The 10,234-nt window shown below is 40.3% G+C and overlaps 1 pseudogene; it reads left to right on the plus strand.

The window, feature by feature from the left end:
* Positions 1 to 9,006: 9,006 nt before the first annotated feature.
* LOC149321958 (glutamine synthetase pseudogene) lies at positions 9,007 to 9,690 on the plus strand (annotated as a pseudogene).
* The last annotated feature ends 544 nt before the right edge of the window (positions 9,691 to 10,234 follow it).

Genomic DNA, 10,234 nt, shown 5'->3' on the forward strand with positions numbered 1-10,234 from the left:
CACACCCCTTTCCCATTTTCCTTCAGTGTTGCTGCAGCTACCTTGATTCCGAGGGAAACCATTGCAGGCAAGTATTTCCATTAGCAGGCCTTGTGTTCTCTTTCCATTTTTCCTCCCTTTCTTCTATTAGCCTTGAGTGATTGCATGAGTGAATGTATGTGTGTGAGTGTGTCCCCCGGTGCATCAATAAACTAGATTAAAATTCAAAGACTTTGCCTTTGCCTCAGTTCCTGGAAGTTCTGGTCCCTTCGTAAACACTGCTGGGATTCGATCCAACAAGGGTACTTGTAAGGAGCCCTATATTGGTGTATTGAGCTAATTAATATTCCCCAAAATTTGAGCAGATATCCTTACACAAGGCCTTGGTATGAGGTTGTCCTCCTCTGTCTTCTGCACAATGTGAAACAAAATGATCTAAGTTTATAAAAAGCAATAACATGATGTGTGAAAGTGTCTTCTAGAGCTCTGAAACATTGTATAAGAGAATGTCTTAAGACATTATCACACGGGAGGAATGACTCTCAATTTTGAAAGAAAAGAAAGTAGGGCCAATTTGGAAATGAACACAAGTATGTGGATGGTTATCACACCACAGAAGAACACAGCACCCATCCCAAAGCCAAAGTAGTGTGAATGCAAAAAGAGATTATCATATGAGTGTGTACCCTTCGTAGTCTAGAATTCAAATTAACATCCCTGCACATGCGCAATGAGGGCAGAATTGGATTGTGACCGTTTTACACTTCCAGCAGGGCTTGCCTCTGGTTCCCATGGTTTTGCCTTGTTTCACATTATTTGTTCATTCATTACCCCTTATTTCACATTATTTAGGCAATTCACCAGTTCAAAATCAGTCCAAAGTAACCTTGTACTCAGTTTAAGCATTGGACTATGGCTCCAAAAAGCAGAGACTGAATCCCTGTGGGTGACCTGGTGCAGGTCACACTCTCTCAGCCTCTTCAGAAAATGGCAATGGCAAACCCCATCTGAATAAACCTGCCAAGAACACTCTGTGACAGGGTCACAAGAGAGAAAGAGAGAGCCCTGGCCAATCCCTTCCCTCCAGCTGGAGAGGATGAGTTTGCAAAGGAGAAGAGCTGGAATGGGCTGAGAGAGGAGGAGGGAGGGAGGCAGAAAAGAGAGGAGAGGGAAAAACCCACACCCCTCCGGGAGGGAGGGAGAAAAGGCAGACTTTGGTGCCGATCTTTTAACTTATTCATTTGAACCCTGTCATCGTCATTGTCCCTCCATCCACCATCCCCAGACCCACTGCCAATCAAATAATATCTTACTTACTTAACATTATCCCCCCATCCCCCATCACCAACACCAGTCAAGTGCTCCTAACATACATATTATAACAAAACCTTATACCTTGAAATAATTTCCAAGGGGACAATCAGTGGAAAAAACTCAGTTTCTCTCACCTCCAATTCTCAGTCAGCACCTGCAAATTAAATAATTCTCTCATCTAAAAAAACTACTAAAGGTGTTTTTCTTTCCATCATACTGCCTGGCCTGACCTGGACTGAATGTGGAGTTCACAGAGAACTGTCAGATCCCCATCCCCCTTGGGTTTAGTAGTAGCTCAGTGATGGTCAACTGAAAATCTGAAACTGGGCTTATTTAAGAAGTGTAGATCTGTAAAATCCTTAGAAGCCCTACTGTATACCAGTCCTAAATATTCTGACCCTCTGTCTCCACTTGCTAATTTTGAATAAAGCTAATGCTATAGGTTGAATGAAAAAAAGGGAGGAAAAGCAACCTAACCCTGATGAGGAGAATTCTTTGTAACCTTCACAGGATATCAAATGAAATGGCTGTGGCCAGACAGTACCAGTCTTTCCAACCAGCTGCCCACTCTTGGCCTTCTACAATTTGCCAATTAACATGCAGTTTCAAGCTACCTAATTAAGTGGGGATGATTTAGTCACCACACATTTTCTAGGGATTAATGACAACCTGGGAGGAGCTGATGTCCCAAAGTGCAGGTAAGGGCCATTAACATCAAATGATCATTAATCCTATGAGATGCTAGATGCCAAGGTCACTGCTGCTGTTATAAACTGACACAGGAACAGAAATATTGTGCAGGTGCATGTATATGTGCTTTTCCTATAAGTACACTTTAAGATCTAGGGAAAACAATGAATATTTCTTCCACATCTTTTCTCAGGTGGTAGGTGTATGGGATCATCACTCACTAGTGATGCAAAAGGGCTAGGGAATCAGGAATGTCTAATAAAGCACCTAACAAATCTCTGTGTTCACAAAATAATGCTTTAGTGAGAAGCCATGATAGTAAAAATGGGTTTAAACTGATTCCAAACTATACACATTGGACTTTGTCACATGAGGCTAGTAAATTGGAATTATGGATGACCTTGGGCAAGTCATATGCTCTCTGTGTCAGAGAAAGGCAATGGCAAACCCCCTCTCACCAAATCTTGCCAAGAAAAACCCATAATAGCTTCACTTTAGGGTCACTAGTCAGAAATGACTTGAAGGAACACAGCACCAACAATAGTGGTGCCTCTTTAGTTCAAAAGAGAGTGGCTTCAGTATACCTTTAATGCCTGTGATGAGACTAGGAAAAACTGGAAGAAATGGGAGAACGACAGAATGTTATGCCGTCACTGTCAAGGAATGGGAAATCCAAGGCCTAAGACCTGTCCAGTCTCCAGCACACCCCATGTCATAGCTTTTACTGCCGGAGAATATTTACACACACTGGTAGCAAATGATATCGAGCACTTGAAATATATTGCCCAAGTGTAATAAAACAAAGGAAATTAGGAAAGCATAATTAGCAGTATCCTTATGGGAGATAAGGAAATGGAATGCCACTATTTTGAAGGTGGAAAATCGAATCTGTGATTTTATAGCACAGCTGATGACATCATTACTCTTTCCCAGATAAACGTCTTAAGGGTCTGCCACGTTAATGGGTCACTGGATAAAAATTATTCTCCCAGCTCAATGGAATGGATCAATAAGGCAGGAGAGATGTTACCCAGGCCCTGTGTTTTGCTTGTGGAACAAATCATGAGCTTGGTATAATAAGAATGAAGGTCAATTTTTGTGAGAGAGATTAGTCTTACAGCTTCCACAATATTAATAAGAATTTTATAGGTACTTTTGTTTTTTGCTCATTTATCAGGCAACACATTCTGCATTCATAATGCTGAAAGTTCAGAAGAACCAAAGCCAGGCAATTGCTTACAAATCATCCCCTCATGTTGTGTCTTTGATAACAACCTAATCTGAAAGTAACAATATTGAAAAATGTGTCTTGTCTCATTGAGGAGATGAAAGTGAATATATAAATACTCCACCTCTGGTTAAGAAGATTCCTAACACTGTGTGAATAGAATGATAGAAATTTTAGAAAGAAAAGGAGAAAAGCTTATGATGAATTTCACCTAATAAAAAGAAGTTCCAGTGATGTTATTTTCCCCACAATAATTAAATTTGAAATCAGCCTACTTGGTTATATATCTCTTTTGTTACTATACATTATTCACCTGGCTATATTTAATATAAAGGAAAAATTCAGTTAAAAATAAATACAAAAATTACTGTATGAATTAATTTTCATTCTGACTGTGCTGGTTTGCGTGTGGTATGGCTCATTCAATATCTAAAACCACTTGGGGCATGATCCAGAAAATCTAAGCACTTGGAAGTCCCTTGGTTTAAGTATGTGTCTTTCACATTGGATTGACAGTGTGTGCATTTGTATGTGAATATTTGTGTCCCTGAGCTTTTTGCTCATTTTTATAAAGTGCAAATAGTCTCTAGACAAAGAAGAGTGAGGCCAGAACCTTGCATCTGCCTTCATAGCCAAACTCTTCCAGAAGAGTTTTATCTTCCTGACAAAAGCGCCCTTGAGCAGTTTTTTAGACTGGTTGCTGTTGATACATCCCCCTTTAATTATCCTCTATTGGATTCTATTTGTCCCAAGAAATAGAATGGGGTATGGAGCAAATTACAACTCTTCAGGAGAGTCTTCTGCATCTGGGACTGCAAGCAACAGAGGAAAACCCAGCCATTTTGGTATTACTAGAGGCACAACCAACTTTGTGGATGAGTCCAAGGGTGGAACACTGATGTTTTCAGTAAGGCTGCAACTATATGGCAAAATGAATGGCGTTTCACACCACATTAGCTGCTGTGGCTTTCAGTGCTATGGGATTCTGGGATTTGTAGTTTTGTGAGATATTTAGCCATCTCTTCGTAGTGATTTGAGAAACCCATGTTTTTCTTCTCATTCATTGAGAACTTGATGAGCATTTCTTTAAAAAATATTCGTTCCACAAGTCCCCCTTTCAAAAGGTGATTTCTTCTCTCCCTTCCAGCAGCCAGCGAAATATTTTTCACAGATTTCTCGAATGACAATAAAAGACAAGATGAATAATTACGCTAATTACTTTGCATTTCAAACTCAATTACCATGTCAAAAGGAAGTTTGGCAGAGGTTTAAAGAACATCCCTATGCTTTAAAAAAGCTGAACGCACACACACAAAAGGGGGGGGGGGGAGCCCAGCCTCAACAAATAAACTGTGATTGAAGCCCCAACAAGAAATGGTAGAGTTGAGGGGACCCTCAAGGACCATCCCCCTTCTGCTATGAAGGAATACATGGGATCCAACTCTGCACCTCTCCCATGGTGATGCCAAGGTCATGCAATAATAATAATAATAATAATAATAATAATAATAATAATAATAATAGGCAAGGAGAGTGCAAAATATCCATGAGTGAGAGAGTGTGACTTACCCAATGTCACCCTGTGGATTTACATGGCTGAGCTGGGATCAGGACTCTAGCCTCCCAGTTCACCCTAGAAATTCACTGGCTGACCTTGGGCAAGTCACTTGCTCTCAGCTTCAACTCCAACTCCTAGGTATTCCTTCATGGTAGAAGAGGGGGGGTTGGATGACCTATTGGAAACCCTTCGAATGCTAGGTTTTATCCATCATGGCAGAATTCCTGCCATTGCACCCCACCCTGCCCTTTCTTCTCTTTTGTGAGGGTCACACTCTCTCAGCCTCAGAGGCATCCCATGGCAAAACTCCTCTTTATGCCAAGAAAACCCTCGGTTTGTCCCGTCTTCCAGTGCCATCCTGATGTTGAACAGGGATCAGACTACATGTCCTCTAGGATCCCATGTATTCCTATGTATTCCTTCATAGCAGAAGGGGGTTGGACTGGATGGTCCTTGAGGGTCCCCCAACTCTAGCATTTCTTGTTTATTTGTTGAGATTTTTTTTTTCTTTTGTGTGTTTGTGTGTGTGCCTTCTGGTTTTTTCAGAAGAGGAATGTTCTTTAAACATCTGCCAAACTTCCCTTTGTCAGCCCCACCTCCTTCTTCTCTTTTGTGAGAATTTTAATGGCAGAGCATAATGTAAAGAGGAGTCCTTTAGTTCTGTTTTGTTTTTCAAAGCAAAGCTGTGAGTGAGAAAAGATGGGGGGGGGGGGGGGAATCACCCTAACAAAGGAAATAGCCCCTGGTAAAAGCCAGTATGAATGGTAGCTTTTCTTACGCAAAATACCCAAATCCTGGAGGTCGAATTGTCAGCTCAGTCTTGTCTCTTCACTTCATTTCGAAATTATTAAAAATAAAAATTCTTACTCATTGATCGAGAAGTGCTCAGAATTTCTTCTCTCTAAAATGTTATCGAAATTGTCGAATTAGGCATATTTCTACTAATTTTCGAATTTTGGAGAATATTCTTTACATCCCTACTTCTCTGACAGAGAGCTCTAGTACCAAAACAAACTCCAAATCCAAGGATTTTGTAGCACTGAGCCATGACAATTAAATCAGTGTCAAGCTGCATTGACTTCTCAGTGTGGTAGCAGCCTCTGTCTTGGTGGCATATCTGTGGGTAAATGGACATCACCACAAATTGGCACTCTAAAGTTTAGAACACTTTTTAAAGTTGATGTGAAGGAAGCAACTGGCTTAAAAGTAAATTACCTAAATTCTTTTCTCTTTGCTTGAGAGTACTACAGGTCATTCATAACTATATGCATGTTTATGTAAAAACATCAGTACACAAACACACATGCACAAAAACCCATGTAGAATTCAATCTTCAGAACTGAAGCTTTCTCCTTCTGTCATGCCAACATTTTTTTTCTTTCCAAAATTCATCTTAAGAAGGGTGTTATTTTTTTCTTTCCAAAATTCATCTTAACAACCCTTGACCATACAGTATTTAACAAAGAATGAGAATGCCGCCTAGCCCTTTCACTCATTCTTCCACATATCTAAAATCAGAATAAAAGAAATAGCATATCTTATTCCAACCTTAATATTCCACATTCATATTTATTAATAAGAAAAGTGCTGCAAGTTATAACTGTTTTATGTCTGCTCTCATGAATTTCAAATTGAGAAAAGAACAGATCCACTTACAAGTCTTCCATCTCAATGGCATTTACAGAAATAGGTAAACGGAAACCTCTTGGATTATCAATTGCTGCTCCTTTACCTAAATATCTAGAGGGAATTTTGCAGTCGTAAAAATATATAAGTATCAAAATGAATACTCTGGTTCCCTTTTGATAAAATAACAATTATCAGGAAACAATGCAAAATTGTGATTAGAAATGAAAACATACACCGGTATAGTCCTGGACTTAAGGTATAAATATAAAATATTGCCCTGTTTGTGGAAATGAATAATATGCCCTGCTTAGAGCACAGAGCTGCAATAGTTAGAGAAGAGAAGCAATGCCCTGACAAATGGTGCATTTTTTTAAAAAAAAAAGGTATAATGCCTCTCATATTATTAAACAAAATTACCTCCTATAAAGAGATTTGCAGTGTCCTCAACAAAGATTCTGTCTTCATGGAAACATACAGAAACATATGCACATGTTAGGGCTGAGAAGCAAGGGAAAAAAAAATTTTCTTCTCCTTTCTCCATCCATTATGCCAGGCCTTCCAACACTTTCACATTTTCAGACACACACACACACACACACACCGAGATAGATAGATAGATTAGATAGATTAGATAGATAGATAGATAGATAGATAGATAGATAGATAGATAGATAGAAGATGTGGCACCTTTGAGACAGTCTCAAAGGTGCTACAAGATGCGAGAGAGAGAAAGAGAGAGAGAGAACACAGACAGATTCAGAGTATGCAGAGCCTAATTTAAAGGATGGAGCTCATGCAGCATCACATTTTAAACTTACTTTGGTCATAATGCCATCATGACTACAAGTACAAAATCGAATTTGCTTCTGCTGCCATGTCGATAGCTGCATACTTGAGAGAAGCTCAGTTTTCCTGTAGCAAAGAATGATATATTTTTAAAGTTTTTTTTTAAAGTAATGGTACATATATATGCCTGGCCAGCCAGCCCCTGCCTATAATGTGTTGCTTTCTTAAAAAATGGCAGAATCCCGAGTTCCTGCTCACCTGGAGATTTTTGTGCCATTTGACATACTGGAGAAGCAGAGAAATAAGTTGGGCTTTCTTCAACCCTCACAGTAGTGCTTCCCTAGTGGCCTAGTAACATGGTAGGCATAGCCAGCTGACCAGTCAACAACCTGATAGGCAACTGCAGATGGCACTCCCAGAGGGGAATCTGGGAAAAACTTTTTCACTCCAGTTTGGTGCCCTAGCCTTGGCCCATTCTGTGCTTTGGATTCTCAACAAGCTAGCTGTGGCCTCAGCTAGCTGCCCACTCTACAGGCAAGAAATTTTGTCTGTGGCCTCAATTGATGTCTAGCTCAAAGAGGTTTTCTTTTCCTTCTCCATAAATATTTGCCTATTTGGCTTTCTTTCATATTAATGCATTTTATATCTTGTCACACCTCTACAATGTGAAGTACTATGGACATTGGACAAGGTCTATCTTTGTTGGGAGACAGTAGGCTTATCTGCTTCCAAACAATATGGTCCTAGGGGACCTGCGGGAGAGAATGTGGGATGAGGCACTTAGGTGATGGCACACCAGCATCACTCCCAGGTGGTGGGAAAGGAATGACACAGTACTGCACACTGCAGTAGGACCTAGTCTCAACACCTTAAATGGTTCTTCCAGCAGTCAAGATGGGAGTTAACAAGGGGGTTCATTGATTATTGGATCTAGGCCAATAAAGTTCCGACTATTTCCATTCCAGCACCACTGGGCTTTGCCATTTTGTTCTCCTCTTGCCATTTGTATTATCTCCTCCCATGCCCTTAGCCTCTGCAGGCACACACACAGGACAGTCCCACACTGATTTAAGTACAAACACTAGAGCTACTTATTGCTGGCCCAGTTTCTACTCTCTCAGTACTCATTTCAGGTTTCTCTGAGTTATAGCATCCTGCATTTCATTAAAGAGGTCCAGATACTGTTGCAGTGCTGCTGTTGTAGCAAACAGTACTGCACAATTGAGATTCATATTTCAAAGAAATATATATGTGTGTGTATGTGTATGTGTGTGTGTGTGTACATTCTAATGTGTTGGAGTACAATCAGCCCTTGGTATCTGTGGATTTGCCATCCACGGATTCAAGCATCAGCGAACGGCAAGCCTGCATTGTCTCCAATGGTGGTGTGTGCACATGCCTGCTGCATCGTTAGGTCCCAGTGCCCCTAATGGTGGCACAGCCACATGCATGCGGTCCCACTGGGGATGACAGAGACTGTCCTTAATGGCAGCATGGCCATGTGCAAGTGCCTCCATTGAAGTCCCATTGTAGCTAAAGGTGGCAATGCCATTTGCATGCTCCACCATTGGGTACAATGGAACTTGAGCATCAATAGATTTTGTGGTTTTTTTGGGGTGTGTGTGTCCAGAATGGATCTCCCATGGATACCAAGAGCTGACTGTATTTTACCTTTTTTCTTTCACTCTCTAGTGTAATTTAAATGGTTTTAATATTATTATTATTATTATTATTATTATTATTATTATTAACCTTTATTTATAAAGTGCTGTAAATTTACACAGCACTGTACATTTTATGGGATATAAAAAAATTATGGGATATGTACATGAAGCTGCCTCAGGGAGACAAGGTGCAAGCTATGTACATCTGGATAGATGGGACTGGCGAGTTTCTGCCTTGTAAAAACCGGACACTGGATCATGAGCCTAAGAACCTTGAAGATCTACTAGAATGGAATTTTGATGGCTCCAGCACCTTCAAGTCTGAGGGTTCCAACAGTGATATATACCTTGTGCCATCTGCCATGCTCCGGGACACTTTCCGCAAAGCCCCCAACAAGTTGGTTCTCTGTGAGTTCTTAAAGTACAACTGGAAGTCTGCAGAAACAAATCTATGGTATACCTGTAGAAGGATTATGGACATGGAGTCTAACCAGAACCTCTGGTTTGGGATGGAGCAAGAATATACTCTTTTGGGAACAGACAGACGTCCATTTGTCTGGCCTTCTAATGGCTTTCCTGGACTTCAAGCTCCATACTACTGCGGAGCTGGAGCAGACAAGGCTTATGGTTGAGACATTGTGGCAGCCCACTATTGAGCCTGCCTATATGCTGGTGTGAACATTGGAGGCACCAATGCAGAAGTTATGCCAGCACAGTGGGAATTCCAGGTGGGCCCTTGTGAAGGAGTTGTGAATATCATAATTTGTGTCTTTAGATATACTTTGTTTTTAATCATATTGTGGTCCACCTTGGATCCTTGTACTGGAAAAAATGTGATATAAAATATATGGAAAAATAATGTTTTTCTTCCCTTGGAAGTTTGTGTTTCTAAAAGAGTGGAAGTTCTGGTCCCGACTGCATGTGCTAGTGGCAATGGTGATATGGCTATTGTTTGGTGGTAGCACATGGTTTATACCCCAAAATTCCAGTTTTATTTTTTGACATCTCCATCTAGGACAAGAAGAAACCCTGCTTTAGACTCCAGAAAAACTTTACTGGTCAGTATTGGCAATACCAAGTCAGATGAATCAATGGCCAGAATTACTTTAAAGAACTTGCCTGTGTTTCTTTGATCTCTCCACAAATATATAAAGGAAAATAATCATGGTTACTTGCTTAGTGGGCCATCATTAGGCAATTCTACAGATGTTGGGTGAGATAGTATGCATGTAGTCATAATAATTCAAGACTGTAAATTTGAAATTTTGTGGAGTTAGGGTGGCTTGATTTAATTGGATGAGTAGTAATAAATTGTCCCAAATATCCTCTTAATTTTGAATTATCTTGAGCTCCATATCAACTCCCAGTACATCACATTGAGTTCAC

The sequence above is a fragment of the Sceloporus occidentalis genome, unplaced genomic scaffold, assembly GCF_023333645.1.
Source record: "Sceloporus occidentalis isolate IW3139 unplaced genomic scaffold, rSceOcc1.0.p SCAF_1, whole genome shotgun sequence".
In the NCBI taxonomy this organism is placed as follows: Eukaryota; Metazoa; Chordata; class Lepidosauria; order Squamata; family Phrynosomatidae; genus Sceloporus; species Sceloporus occidentalis.